Source organism: Entelurus aequoreus, linkage group LG18 (assembly GCF_033978785.1).
Source record: "Entelurus aequoreus isolate RoL-2023_Sb linkage group LG18, RoL_Eaeq_v1.1, whole genome shotgun sequence".
In the NCBI taxonomy this organism is placed as follows: domain Eukaryota; kingdom Metazoa; phylum Chordata; class Actinopteri; order Syngnathiformes; family Syngnathidae; genus Entelurus; species Entelurus aequoreus.
This window is the reverse complement of record NC_084748.1, coordinates 23,709,937-23,726,746: the sequence shown is the minus strand read 5'-3', so window position 1 is coordinate 23,726,746 and position 16,810 is coordinate 23,709,937. Positions and strand designations below refer to the sequence as shown.

Sequence of the window (16,810 nt, the reverse complement as noted above, 5' to 3'; positions counted from 1 at the left end):
GTTTGACTTGAATGCACGTCATTTATTTGCACACAACTTGGTAAGAGTTAAATGGCATTTTTTGACCCACTGTACAGTGTGGTCAGGATTAGTGTGATATTTTTTGTGATTAATAAAGAGTTAACTTGTTATTTTTGACAGTCCCAGTTTAAATTGTTTTCTTGTTTTATTAATACAAAGTTTGACGTTGTTATTCTTTAAGAATGACTTTAAGAATGACTCTTGAATCATTTTGACTGCAACTTTTGTGCGTATTACTGTAAACGTGTGTAGTAGGCAATGGTAAACAAAAAATATACTGTATATAAATACAGTAACTAAGTATTAATTGTGAATACTTATTTCCAAGCCTTCCTACCATATTATACTTAATCCATTTATTTTCTACCGCTTACCCCTGTTAGCAGGGGGCCTGGGGCCTATCCCAGCTGCACCCATTCATGTTAAATGATATTTGAAATGTCATTGACATGCATACTGTGATGTACAATACACAGAATATTACAACGCTTTCATCATGAATAACAACTTACTGTTACAAACACGCACATGCTGCCATAATTGCAGTTATTTGTATTGGAGATTGTGGCAAATTATGAACAAATTGCTCAACATTGTTCATTTATGAAAGTCACATGATGACAGCATTGTGTTTGTGTGCAAATAAACCCTCAATTTCAATCAATACCAGCAGCACATCTCAAAAATGTAATAACTGAATTTACACTTTGTTACATATAAATGTATATTTTGTATTAGCATTTACTGAATCGGCTGCAGGAATCAAAGTGAAACATTTATTACGCCACTGACAAACACTAATCAGTAAATGTAGCAAAAACATAATACTCAAAAGTATATTTAATACATTTTTATTGGATTAGTTAGAACTGCTAGTGTAATTTAAATGTGGTGCAGTTCTGATGCTGGACGTTAGGAGGTGCTAAAAGACAAAGTGGCAACATGAAGTTTTAGGACTAGAAATATCATTATTAATTTAATTCAAATGACTCTTATATAATAATGGACATAATTAAATAAATAAATTACTTATTACATATACATGTGTAATTAATTAATTATTTAATTTTTTTTAATCAAATTGTGAAATAATTAAATTAATCATTCATTAAATGTAATTTGACATAAACAACAAGGACACAGTTATGTACTTCATTCAAATTGTAATTATTTAAATATGTATTTATTTATTTAATTCTGTTCCATTTGGCCCTACATAATATAACAGGTGCCTGAGTAAAATACAAAAAATAAATACAAAACAAAAACATATTTATATTCATTCATTTTTATTGGTCTGGGTCATGACTACACAGTACGTACAAACCATCTTCCAACATGGAACTGTACTGGAATGTGATTTTTATTTAATTTTTTTTCACAGATCTTCCATAAAAAATAAATACGAAAGTAACAAAGGAGAACAAAAAGACACTGACCATGAGACCATGTATGACATGACAGTATAAAAAATAGACTTTTTCTGTACAAAACATACATCGACACACATATAAATATACAAAAAAGTGTATTTTTAAAATACCCCCGAATACATTTGTACACTTACATTCCATGATAACGATACCGGAGACAGAGCACAATATTCAAGTGAAGGCGTCTTTTTCTCACACTTTACATTTAATATTCACTGTAAATTTTCAACCTTAAGTCGGCATCTGGAAACATAAAAAAAAAAAAAAAAAGTCTGTTGGTGGATTTTCCTTTAAAATCCCAACAAGTTTGAGTTTCTGATGTTTTAATTGAACGTCTCTCAGATTAGCGAGAGAATATTTGGAAAAAGCACACACACACCAGCGTCACGTTGAGCACAAAGCAGGGTTTTTTTGTTTTGTTTTTTTATAAACGTTTTCGCCGTCGTTAGTTCTGCCTGACGTCCTGCAGCAGCTTGTTAATCTCGTGCACCAGCTCGCTGGCGTCCACCCCGGCGGCCTCTTGGCGACCCTCGCTGCGTTTGCCGCCCTGATAGAAGACGCCGTCAAATTCGTCCTCCTCGTAGTTCTCTGGAATCTCCTCCATGGCGGGCAGCCATTTGAGGTGCGGCGGCTGTCCGTTGGCGGGGGTTGACGAGGAGGCGGGGCTGGGCGGGACGTGGCCGCTCCCGACAGAGCCGCCTCCTGGGTTGAGGTAATGGGTGTTGGCGGCCCAGGCGGCCACGCCCGGCGGGTAAGCCGGACCCTTGCCACCGGGTAGCAAACCTCGCCGGCTATCCTGTGGGACGGCGTTGCTGCGTCCGCTTCCTCTCTCGCCGGCTGCCGAGGACGAGGGCGGGCTTGTTTCGGCGCACTCGCTGTATGAGTCCATGTTAGGGGGGAGGAGCCGCTGGAAGACGCTGTTCATCTCCGTGAGGAGGGACCCTCCGACGGGCGTACACGCGTCACCTCCTCCCGCCGCGGCAACTCCCGTCTGTCCCGCCTCCTCGTTGCCGGGCTCCTTGCCAAAGGTGGAAAAACCCTTGTGCCGTTCCGACTCCTCCGAGGACTGGTCGTCATCGACCTGAGGCTGCTGGGCGGACTCCTCCCCCGGTATGTACATGTTGTTGCGATAGTCCGAGGACGACGCCGGCGAGGACAGCGGGGGCATCCAACACTGGTCGGAATGTCCCAGAACCCGACATTCGTCCGTGCAAAGTCTCATTGCTGCAGAGAGACAAACAACAAACGTCAGAGCCGCACATCGCACTTTATCACAATCAAGGAAAGTAAACATCGGAAGATTGAGAGTGCTCGCTGTCAACTTTAATGCACGTCGTAAATCTGAGATAAACATAAACAATTCCACAGGAAGTCACATTTCATAAGTAATGTATGAACAAATAATTAGGAAAAACTAATCGGTGGTAGAGATGCCTCTTTGAGTTGATTAGACAAATGTTGAGACTGATATCGTGTACGGTCGAATAATGAGTGAGGCTAAGAAAAATGGATTACCCGGAACTTGAAGGTTATAAAAAGCCCAAAAAATAATTGTTTATAGCAAATCATTTCCTTAAAATACACATTGAGGGTATAAAGTGTGTTTTATCCGATCACTCGGTTAATCGAACAAACTAATAGATTATTTGATTACTAAAATAATTAGGGATGTCCGATAATGGCTTTTTGCCGATATCCGATATTCCGATATTGTCCAACTCTTTAATTAACGATACCGATATCAACCAATACGATATATACAGTCGTGGAATTAACACATTATTATGCCTAATTTGGGCAACCAGGCATGGTGAATATAAGGTCCTTTTTAAAAAAATAAAATAAAATAAAATAAGATGAATAAATTAAAAACATTTTCTTGAATAAAAAAGAAAGTAAAACAGTGTAAAAACAGTTACATAGAAACTAGTAATTCATGAAAATGAGTAAAATTAACTGTTAAAGGTTAGTACTATTAGTGGACCAGCAGCACGCACAATCGTGTGTGCTTACGGGCTGTATCCCTGGCAGACTGTAATGATATATATTGATATATAATGTAGGAACCAGAATATTAATAACAGAAAGAAACAACCCTTTTGTGTAAATGAGTGTGAATGAGTGTAAATGGGGGAGGGAGGTTTTTTGGGTTGGTGCACTAATTGTAAGTGTATATTGTGTTTTTTATGTTAATTTAATAAAAAAATACAAAATTTAAAAAAACATACCGATAATTAAAAAAAAGATACCGATAATTTCCGATATTATATTTTAAAGCATTTTTCGGCCGATATTATCGGACATCTCTAAAAATAATCAATAGCTACAACCCTATTTCCTTTCAAAGAGGCATTCAAAAGACTGTTTTTTTGTTTTTCTTTTGTAAAAGTTACCTATTGTCACCAAGAAAACAACCACTAGTAGCGGTTATAACACATGTTGGATCCAAATAATTCATCCATCCATCCATACATTTTCTACCGCTTGTCCCTTTTGGCGTGGCGGGGGGTGCTGGAGCCTATCTCAGCTGCATTCGGGCGATAGGTGGGATACACCCTGGACAAGTCGCCACCTCATCGCAGGGCCAACACAGCTAGACAGACAACATTCACACTCACATTCACACACTAGGGCCAATTTAGTGTTGCCAATCAACCTATCCCCAGGTGCATGTCTTTGGAGGTGGGAGGAAGCCGGAGTACCCGGAGGGATCCCACGCAGTCACGGGGAGAACATGCAAACTCCACACAGAAAGATCCTGAGCGCAGGATCGAACCCAGGACTACTCAGGACCTTCGTATTGTGAGGCACATGCACTAACCCCTGTGCCACCGTGCACATATTTATACCAATACATACTCTATTTTTGGGGGGAATATTTTACGATACTGATTATATTGATTTCATTTGGTTTGTGTTTTCATTGTAAGAATTTTGTGTGGTGCTACTTTATCTATATGTTGTGACATTGAAATTATTATTTTTATTTTTTTCCTCACCCAAGATAAGACTTAATAGAACCAAAAAAAATAGAATACTTGAGTGCGAAACAATTTCACTGTCAAATTTTCCACACACAAGCACTTTCATGAATACAATGTTTATGAAAATTATATGTAAATACAACTGGAATAAAAACTAGCAAATGCAATGGCTAGAATTCGGGTGTGAATGCTAAAAACACGAAGCTGAACTGAAATGCTAACAGTTAGCACGCCATCTAAGTAGTGCCAAGTAACAAAAAATAGAAAAGTGAGGCGTGTACCTGCAAAATGTTGTAAACAAACTAGCAATGTAATGTTAACATCTTAGCATGTGTCCCAAAATATTTGACTCATAAGTGTATTCCTGCAAAAGTAGTTATAAAAAAAAAACATGGCATGCTAACAGTTAATATACAGTACAGGCCAAAAATTTGGACACACCTTCTCATTCAGAGGGTTTTCTTTATTTTCATGACTATTTACATTGTAGATTGTCACTGAAGGCATCAAAACTATGAATGAACGAACACATGTTGAGTTATGTACTTAACAAAAAAAAACATGTTTTATATTCTAGTTTCTTCAAAATAGCCACCCATTGCTCTGATTACTGCTTTGCCCACTCTTGGCATTCTCTCGATGAGCTTCAAGCACACCTGTGAAGTGAAAACCATTTCAGGTGACTACCTCTTAAAGCTCATTGAGAGAATACCAAGAACGTGTGAAAAAGTAATCAGAGCAAAGGGTGGCTATTTTGAAGGAATTAGAATATAAAACATGTTTTCAGTTATTTCACCTTTTTTTGTTAAGTACATAACTCCACATGTGTTCATTCATAGTTGTGATGCCTTCAGTGACAATCTACAATGTAAATAGTCATGGAAATAAGGAAAACACCTTGAATGAGGAAAAGGTGTGTCCAAACTTTTGGCCTGTACTATACGTTAAGTACCAACATATAATATTATGGTGGCATACCAAAACAGTTGCTGAAAAAGATAGTATCCTATTGTAAGCACGGTAGGACTTGGACTTTGGAACGTGGTAGTGGAGAAATCACTTTTTAATAGTGAATGTTATGGTAAAGCGGGAATCTTTCAGACATATTTTTCTTCTTTTTTTTTACCCTTTACTGACCCAAGAATGTCCCGTTGAGATTAAGAATCTCTTTGTCAAGGGAGTCCTGCACATTCATACACCAGTGTAGGTGTTACTGGGAGCAAGGTGGGTGGCTGCGATTAGGAAAAAGTAGTCCTGGGTAAGTGGAATATTTCGAAGGTGGAATGGCTTGAATTTGTTGAGAAATGTGGAAATTTGAAAAAATTCACATTCACTTTCAGCGGGATTTAAAAAATAAAAATAAAAAAAAAATGCTTTTGTTTCACCCTCATTGATAAACGGTAGCTTTATGCATCAAACTGCGGGCCACAAAGCGACAGCTTTTTTGCCAAAGAGTAAAATACGTAACAGAAGGAGTGTGACACAGTGAAAGTGAATCAGATCTTTACGTCACCCATTTATTGGGTTATCAAATACAAACGGTCAAAAAAGACGAAGTAGTCGCTAAGCGCCGCCTCCACAAGCCCATCGAGTGCGCAAACAACTGTCATGCAAAGCTTGTGTAAACCCTCCAGAAGTGACACAACCTTTAACAACCTTGGATCGAATCAGAGATCCCTTTTGCCGTTGGGCAACACTTTGCCTTCCTGGTGAAATAAGTGAACCAGGGATGTTCAAAGTGGAGCCCGGGGGCTATTTGGGGTACGCTGATTTTTTATGGACCTGTTGCTTATTGTATAAACAAAAAAACAGCCTGAATGAAAAAACTGGAGCAAAAAAACGTGTCTTCTTCATTTATTTCTATCTCTTTAATAGCCGCTACGATATTGGAAGAATATTAAGAACAATATTGTTTATTTTATATACTGTACTTGTCTTGAATTGCGAGATGTTGCAAGCCGTGTCTTGCCAGAGCACATGCTCCAATTTCAGAGCAAGCTGCAACCAACATGTGGTCTGTCCACAGTGCAAAGCCACTTCTAAGATACTAATCCTCAGCACTATGGCAGAACATATATTACATTTCTTCCAAGTATCATTGCAGGACAAGAGGAAAAGGAACGGCTAGCATGTCACACACAAACACACACACACACAAACTCAGGGAGTAAGTCTCTGGATACATGAAGGCTTTGAGGGCAAAAGCCACACAAGTTAAATGGGAGCCTGTTGTACTGTAGTTTTTGCTTTTGTTTAGTTATTGCGCACCAGACACATTATTTTGTTAAAAAAAATGTGTATACAGAATTCAATATCAGAAATGTAATACATCATCTGATTGACAACAATACTAGCAAATTCTACATTTAATGCGATAAGCTTTGTAAAAATGCGTGATTGTGTTTACTTTAGTTACAGTACTTGCTATAAAGCATATTCAATTTAAGAATCTATTGTCAAAGTATTGGATTGGAACTCAAAATTGGATCGGATGTGAGGCTCCCAAAATTTGGATCTGGATTGGATCTGAGGCTCAAAAAATTTGGATCAGGATCGGATCTGAGGCCAAAAAGTTGGATAGAATATAAAGCAAAAATTTGATTGAATCTGAGGCCAACAAAATCTGACTGGATCTGAAGCTAAAAAATCGGATTAAATCTGAGGCCAAAAACCTGGATCCAATCAAAAGTAACACAATCTGATTTAATCTAAGGCTAAAAACCTGGATCGAATCAAAAGTTTAAAAATCTGATTGAATCTGAGGCCAAAAAAATGTGATCGGATCTGAAGCTAAAAAATCGGATTGAATCTGGGTCCAAAAACTTGGATCGAATCAAAAGTAAAAAAATCGGATTGAATCTGAGGCCAAAAACCTGGATCGAATCAAAAGTTTAAAACAAATCTGATACAATCTGAGGCCAACAAAATCGGATTGGATCTGATGCTAAAAAAATCGGATCGAATCCGAGGCCAAAAACCTACATCGAATCAAAGTTTACAAAATCTGATTTAATCTGAGTCCAACAAAATCTGATCAGATCTGAAGCTAAAAAAATGGATTGAATCTGAAGCCAAAAACCTGGATTGAATCAAAAGTAAAAAAATCTGATTGAATTTGGTGCCAAAAACCTGGTTCGAATAAAAAGTTTACAAAATTTGATTGAATCTGAGACCAACAAAATCTGATCAGATCTGAAGCTAAAAAATCGGATTGAATCTGAAGCTAAAAAATCAGATAGAATCTGAAGCCAAAAATCTGAATTAAATCAAAAGTAAAACAATCTGATTGAATCTGAGGCCAAAAACCTGGATCGAATCCATCCATCCATCCATCCATTTTCTACCGCTTATTCCCTTCGGAGTTGCGGGGGGCGCTGGAGCCTATCTCAGCTACAATTGGGCGGAAGGCGGGGTACACCCTGGACAAGTCGCCAATCAAAAGCTTAAAAAAAATCTGATTGAATCTGAGGCCAGCAAAATCTGATCAGATCTGAAGCTAAAAATTTGGATCGAATCTGAGGCCAAAATCCTGGATCAAATCAAAAGTAAAACATTCTGATTGAATCTGAGGCCAAAAACCTGGATCGAATCAAAAGTTTAAAAAAATCCGATTGAATCTGAGGCCAACAAAATCTGATTGGATCTGAAGCTAAAAAATCGGATAAAATCAGAGGCCAAAAAGTTAGTTAAAGTTAAAGTACCAATGATTGTCACACACACACTAGGTGTGGTGAAATTTGTCCTCTGCATTTGACCCATCCCCTTTGATCACCCCCTGGGAGGTGAGGGGAGCAGTGGGCAGCAGCGGTGCCGCGCCCGGGAATCATTTTTGGTGATTTAACCCCCAATTCCAACCTAGATGGAATCAAAAGTTTACAAAATCCGATTGATTCTGAGGCCAACAAATTCTGATCAGATTTGAAGCTAAAAAATCGGATCGAATCTGAAGCCAAAAACCTGGGTTGAATCAAAAGTTTAAAACAATCTGATTGAATCTGGTGCCAAAAACCTGGTTCGAATCAAAAGTTTACTAAATCTGGTTGAATCTGAGGCCAACAAAATCTGATCAGATCTGAAGCTAAAAATTTGGATCAAATCTGAAGCCAAAAACTTGGATTGAATCAAAAGTAAAACAATCTGATTGAATCTGAGGCCAAAAACCTGGATCGACTCAAAAGTTTAAAAAACAATCTGATTGAATCTGAGGCCAACAAGATCTGATCGGATCTGAAGCTAAATAATCGGATCGAATCCGAGGCCAAAAACCTACATCGAATCAAAAATTTACAAAATCTGATTGAATCTGAGGCCAACAAAATCTGACTGAATCTGAGGCCAACAAAATCTGATCAGATCTGAAGCTAAAAAAACGGATCGAATCTGAAACCAAAAAACCTGGATTGAATCAAAAGTAAAACAATCTGATTAAATCTGAGGCCAAAAACCTGGATCAATTCAAAAGTTTAAAAAAATCTGATTGAAATTGAGGCCAACAAAATCTGATCGGATCTGAGGCCCAAATATCGGATTGGATCCGAGGTCAAAAATTGTATCTAAAATGGAGTCAAAAAAATCTGATTGAAATATTGAAAATCACGGAACTCCACAGGTGTCGTATCAACTACTAAAAGTCTGCTCTCGTGACAACCCTATCGTACATTAAAGTTTAAGTGGAGTCAATGAAGGATGTGATCTCAGTTCTTCGCAGAGTGCTTTGATTGTCTAGAACCGCGCTATATAAATCTAATCCATTATCATTAATAAGTAAACGTTATTTATAAGCTTCGACATGAAAATCAGGGTTGGGGCGAGATAAGAAAACCATCGCTCGACTCCTCTTATCATCTCGCACGCTTCTCCGCCATCTTCAAGTGTGGCGAACCTGGTCGTGTTTTATCATACCTATCATGAACACACCATCTAAATAGAAAATCTCAACCAATTCAATCCGACCAAGAAACAACCCGGATAATCCTAACCCCTCAGCGTTTGTGTGTGGTTTTTTTGTGCATATTAGCATAAGACGGGGCGAGCGAGCTGAGCGCCTTAAAGAACAGATTGACAAAGACCGCTCCCTTATCAAGCACAATTAATAAAAAGAATACATTACATGCGCAGAACAAAAAAACATGTGTAGGAGGTCTGCGGGTTGCGGAGGTTGAGAGAGGCACAGACTGAGAGAGAGAATAACATAATTCTAAAAGCAATTACTGTGAATTCTCCTCAGTTCAGACATGAAAGTGCAACACTGTCACTCAACGGAAGGCAAAAAAGAGAAAGGAAAGAAAATGAAGGAGTGTGTGTGAGAGTGTGTGTGTGTGTGGAGGCTGCACCCTGAGACGCATACCGATGAGTGACAGGCGACTCATCTCCACTCCGGGGAGGATTTTACAGACTCGACTCATAGGGGGCAGATAACGCACCAACACACACACACACACACACACACACACACACACACACACACACACACACACACACACACACACACACACACACACACACACACACAGAGTGACACAAACAGGCCGGCACACACTGTAACCTCTCTCAGTGAGATAACAAGCGTGGAAATGGAGGCCGTGTGGTAGAGGACAATAGGATGGTGTTTGCACCGTGCTGAATGGTGGTGTTGGCAGCAGCTGTACCGACTATTAGTCCTGACCTGTCCGTACAGCGCAGACATTTGTCGGACACGATGGCTCCAACAGTGCATGGGAAGACAGCTCATTCAGTCACTGCCATTATTGCCAAGAGGGAGATATGTTCATATTATTTTAAAATATATTATTTTCTCTTCACTCGTCCGTGCAAAGTTCCTTGCCGCCGATATTTCCACGTAAACATTTACATAAAGAATTATTGTATTTATTGATAATGGGTTTTGTTGCAAAATTCCAATTGAGCTTTGTGATAATGAACTGATTGTCATTGTAACAGTGAAAGTGACAATAAAGTTGTTGTTGAATTATGTAAATTAATCCACTATATCAGGGATTCTCTAACTGTGTTACAAGTACCACTAGTGCAGGGGTGTCCAAACTTTTTCCACTGAGGGCCGCACATTGAAAAATCAAAGCTAACAGGGGCCATTTTGATATTTTTATTTTAAAAACCAATACAATATATGTATAAAAAATATACATTTAGGCTTCCACTCAGGCTTCCACTCAAACCAAAACCCCAAAGGGTTGTTTTGGTCCAAAAAATATAAAAAATGTGTCATTATTCAGTATTATTATTTGTGTCATTATTCAAGTTTTTAAATCTCTAGATCAACATTAGGTCTATCTGTCAATATAACATTTTTTAAAGATATAAATTGTATGCTCTTTTTGTCAAAGAAAACCCTTTTTCTTTAATGAAGAAAACACAAAATATGCAATATTTTCACCCAATAAAATTTTTAAGTGGGATATTTGAGATTATATAATAATTGGAGACTTAAAAAGGTCAATAACTCATAACACCATTGATTTTAATTCATTATTATTTTTTGAGCAATGACACTTAAAAAACTAATCACACTAAAATTGTAGGGGATCCAAAAGGATCCTACTCATTAAAGTGTTAAAAAATAAATTGTAATTTTTTTTTTTTACTGTTTACTTTTAACACAATAATCTCGAGATCAACTTCAGATCTATCTATCAATTATAAGTTTTATTGTTGTTTATGTTTTTTGTTTGTTTGTTTTAGGCCCTTCTTTAAAAAAAACAGCTAATTTTTTTACATGGCAAACAAAATATGCAACATTTTCCCCAAAAAATATCTCAAAATATTTAATGTGACGTAATTGGAGCCTTGAATAGTTCAATAATTCATAATGACATTGATTTTGATTCATTATTATTTTTTAAAGAAAGAAACAGCCTACATGGCAGCTTTGTGTTATTAGAGTAAACATTGCTACATTTTCTTGTTACATTTCACCTGTTTGCTCTTTAAATACCACTTTTAATGTTTTTTATTTTTTTCAATCATATTTTTAATATGTGCCATGGGGCCGTTAAAAAATGACCTGCGGGCCGCACTTTGGAGACCCCTGCACTAGTGGTACGCAGGCTCCCTCTAGTGCGGGGGTCAGCACTGCTTTTTCTAAAATGTATGAAAATGGAAAAAGATGAGGAAAAAAATATATATTTAGTTTTAACATGGTTTCTGTAGGAGGACAAACATGACACAAGCCTTCCTAATTGTTAGAAATCCCACTGTTTACATTAAACATGCCATTTTGTCCTACTAATTTTGGAAGTCCTTGAAAGCACCGTAGTTTGTTTACATGTATAACTTTTTTCCGACGCTGCCACAGTAAGACGGGTTTTTTGCCACTCCTTATTTGTCTCATTTTGTCCACCAAACTTTTTATGCTGTGCGTTAATGCACAAACGTGAGCTTTGTTGATGTTATTGACTTGTTGGAGTGCTAATCTGGCATATTTGGTCAGTGCATGCATGACTGCAAGCTAATTGATGCTAACATGCTAGCTGTATGTACATAATGCATAATTATGCCTCGTATATTGGAGGTTATTTTATTTGCAGTTTCCGTTTCCTTCAACTTGGACATACACATCTTTACCTTTGGCCATTCTAAGCCAGAAATTTCCAGGAGTTATCTCACCCTCTGAAAAGCCTCCGTTTTAGTATTTTTCCAATGTTGTAAAAATGTGTAAAATAAATATAACATTTTAACATTTCTGTCAACACAAAGATTTGCGTCAGCCTGCAACACACAGTCATTTTGATAGTATGCTAATATAGCTAATATAGACACTTACATCATGTGTTGCCTTCATTATAACACTTATATAAGGCTTTTAATTTTTTGCAGCTCCAGACAAAAAAATGTGTTTGTATTTTTGGTCCAATATGGTTTTTTCAACATTTTGGGTTGCCGATCCCTGATCTAGTGGTACGCCAAAGAATCCCTTGATTAAAGTACAGTTTTTTTTCCTACATTCAAACACAGTGTTACTGTTCAAGCTGTATTTAATGTTACAGTGGCCAAAAATATTAAAATATACTTGTTAACTAAAACCTTTGTCTTGTTTTTAATTAATATCTAGGCCTACTACACTACTGTATTTTCATGTTGGTCATTATGGTGGTACTTGGAGAGCCAAAGGTTTTTTGAGGTGGTAGTACTTGTTTTAAAAAAAGTTTGAGAACCACTGTTGTAAATATTAACACGTTTTCATTTTAAAACTTTTTTTTTATATTCACATTTAACTTAAAATACCTACCGACTTTTAATTTTCAACTCACTATGTTATGACAAGTCCATATTTTCAATGGAAGGTTTATTTTTTAAAAATCAATAAGAAAAATGTTTTTGTCACATTTAAATTTATTGTACTTTTATTTATTTTCTTTAAATATTAAAAAAGAAAAAAAAATTAAATTCAAATTTTGATTTTAGCTGCCACTGATTTTGTAAGTTTAGACTCTGATATGACCATTCCAATTGTTTAATGGAACATTAAACAACAAAATCCATAAGTAAAACAAATTGTTTCTACATTTAAATGTATTTATAATGTTGCTTTAGAAAAAAATTACAATTTTCTCTCTCTGATATGTTCATTACATATTTTTAATGGAAGGTAAATTAAAAAAATCCATTACAAAATATTTTTTTTGTCACATTTATATTAAGTTAAGTTTTAGCATTTAAAGAAACAACATTTAACTTAAATTGTAATATTTTTTATTGTATCCCCAACTGATGTTGTAAGTTTACCTTCTGATATAACTATTCCATATTTCAAATAGGTTTATTGAAAATATCCAGTAGAAAACTTTAATATATTTTCCAAAAACAATTACATTTGAAGTCCTTTCTAACTATTACCCGACCAACTAGCAATAATTCAAACCACCAGTCTATGATTTAAAAATGTAAGAAATACAAGATAAAAATCAATCATAGTTGATCATTGTTCCATGCAGCCTGGTCTAGTATTAGCAGAAGAACAACCTCATTTCCAGGCCAAAAACATCAGCTGGAATGATAACCAGATAAGATGATATGAAATAAGATGATGTGATATCAACATACCTGGATGGAGGCGGTGGTGCATTTCCAAATGTATTAAGTCAGAGAAGCCTTCCCCCAGCAACAGTCTGTCCACGGGGGATTCTCTCCCCATTTCACAATCACTGTCCCCCGCCTCGCTGTCCCCACGCCCACTGTCCTTTAGGCTGAACTTGTCCATGTCTTGTAATGCATACCTACATGGAACCGTTACAAAAGAAGAGAGTTGAAAGCAAAGGTTTAATGAAAAGAACAAATACATTGTTCTCAAATCAAACAACTTCTGAAATGTGCTGTATCTCCCAACAAACTCGTAAGTATTTCTTATAAATAGACGACTTTGACGGAGTTCCACTTCCGACGCGATACTGATGATTGAGCCTGGAGTATGGTCCGAAGCATACATGTTTTTATTCTTTTGTAGTGTGGATTGTTAGAAAAGGTTTGATCAAGTGAAAATAGTCAAACAGAGAACAATGGGAAGTATGAAAAACTAACATATTTGTTACAGTGGAACCTCGATTTACGAACTTCTCTATTTGCGATTTTTTGCGATTTACAAACTTTTAGATTGAGCCATGTGTCCGAACCATGTCTCTGTGTAGTAACGCTCCATTCAGTCATTCATTTAATAATCATAATTGTAGCAGAGGTGGAACCTTACACTCACATTCTGCCTTCCTAGTTACGCTTTAGTGTGCAATGTTTTGTGTGTTTTTTCCCCTTTTAACAAGTTGTGTCCATTTTGCAAACTCAATATGAGTCCCAAAAAGCTATATCAAGTTTTGATTGTAAAAAAACCTGAATAACACCGAAGGGGATGGGAGGGGGCATCTCTCTCTTGCTTTCCTTAGCTCCATGTTAATGCAAGTGGATTTTACTTTTTATTATACCAATATTGTTGTTAGAATTGAAGGTTTTTGTGATTTTGTGATGACAGGGCAGCACATTCGGCACAGTCCATCCCCTCCTTATGTTTATTTAATATACAGTACTGTATAACACTTAATATTGTGCTTAAGAGTGTACAAAGATTTACGAAAATAGGTCAAGGCTTGAACTAGAGATGATAAATGCTTTAAAATGTAATATCGGAAATTATCGGTATCGTTTTTTTTATTATCAGTATCGTTGTTGTTTTTTAAATTAAATCAACATAAAAAACACAAGATACACTTACAATTAGAGCACCAACCCAAAAAAACTCCCTCCCCCATTTACACTCATTCACACAAAAGGGTTGTTTCTTTCTGTTATTAATATTCTGGTTCCTACATTATATATCAATATATATCAATACAGTCTGCAAGGGATGCAGTCCGTAAGCACACATGATTGTGTGTGCTGCTGGTCCACTAATAGTACTAACCTTTAACAGTTAATTTTACTAATTTTCATCAATTACTAGTTTCTATGTAACTGTTTTTATATTGTTTTACTTTCTTTAATTTATTTATCTTATTTTATTTTATACATTTTTTATCTTCACCATACCTGGTTGTCCAAATTAGGCATAATATTGTGTTAATTCCACGACTGTACATATCAGTATCGGTTGATATCGGTATCGGTTGATATCGGTATCGGTAATTAAAGAGTTGGACAATATTGGAATATCGGATAACGGCAACAAGCCATTATCGGACATCCCTAGCTTGAACCCATTATTGATATTTACATTGTTACTTATGGAGAACTCTGCTTCACTATACAAACTTTTCCATTTACGAACCCTGTTCAAGAACCATTTAAGTTCGTAAATTGAGCTTCCACTGCATTACCCGTCTGGAATGGATTCATGCTGCCTTTAATTTGAAGTGGAGTGCTTATTTCTGTTGGCCACAATAATGCATTAAGTTAAACTCATGACGCAGAAAATTAAATGATGCGGACACCTTTGTTACTGAATACTTTCTAATAGGCTTCTGCCTTAGAGACTTTGTATGTGTAAAAACACTAACACATTTATTATTAACTGTCTAGAATGGACTCAATGCTGTCTTTAGATTAAAGTTAAGTGGTCATTTATTTTTTTGGACACACGTAGTGCCAAACAATAATTCATTAAGTTAAGCTCATGATGCATTAAGTTGAATGATGCGGACACGTTTGTTACCGGATGCTTTCTAATACGCTTCTGCCTTAGAGACTTTGTATGTGTAAATAACATGCAACTATAATTATTATACTTGATTATATTGACTAATGTGCTGTTTTAGACAACAATACAATTTGAGTATGACATGTGTGCTATTGTGGACTTAGTTATTGTGTAGCTGCTAGCTCCTAGTAGACTATAGCCTAGCATGTTTACCTTTTGTAAATGACTTGACTAAAATACAAGACGAAAACAACCTCGTGTGGCTGTTGGACTACATTTCGATGTTAAGTAGAGGTGGGCATATCGATTCAAGTCTCATTATTATTGGTACCAAGGAAAGGAATGGTATCATATGGATACAAGTTTGATGAGATTGATACTTTCGTTGCAGTTTCTTGATGTTATACGTCCGGTATATTTTACGATTTCCCTAAGAGCTGACGTTTCTTAGCGCACCTCTTTCTAGTCCTCTGCTCCTCACTCAGCGCACATGGCCCCTTTGCCTACCTGCTCTGCCTGAGAGAGTCCATGGCAATATTAAACATTTTTGTTGCGTTTATTGGACATTATTTAATTATTTTGGACTAGTGTTGTTGGACTTGTGTTATTGTTATACACTTACTTGAGATGGGGGGGTAGGGGGTAGCGGGGAGTGTATATTGTAGCGTCCCGAAAAAGTTAGTGCTGCAAGGGGTTCTGGGTATTTGTTCTGTTGCGTTTATGTTGTGTTACGGTGCGGATGTTCTCCCGAAATGTGTTTGTCATTCTTGTTTGGTGTGGGTTCACAGTGTGGCGCATATTTGTAATAGTGTTAAAGTTGTTTATACGGCCACCCTCAGTGTGACCTGTATGGCTGTTGACCAAGTATGGGTGGCATTCACTTGTGTGTGTGAAAAGCCGTAGATATTATGTGACTGGGCCGCCACGCAAAGGAAGTGCCTTTAAGGTTTATTGGCGCTCTGTACTTCTCCCTACGTCCGTGTACACAGCGGCGTTTTAAAAAGTTATACATTTTACTTCTTGAAACAGATACTGATAATTTTGAAACCGATACTGATAATTTCCGATATTACATTTTAAAGCATTTATCGGCCGATAATATCGACAGTCCGATATTATCGGACATCCCTAATTATTATGGTAATATAAGAGACGTAAACATACTTCCACGATGGCGCAAGTATCAAAAAACATGATTTTAGGTTAAAACCGACAAAATTTGAAAATCGAATTTG

The 16,810-nt window shown here is 36.8% G+C and overlaps 1 pseudogene; it reads right to left on the bottom strand.

Annotated features, from left to right (window-relative positions):
• Positions 1-1,256: 1,256 nt before the first annotated feature.
• LOC133633951 (protocadherin-18-like) overlaps positions 1,257-16,810 on the bottom strand; it is a 24,246-nt pseudogene continuing 8,692 nt past the window's right edge.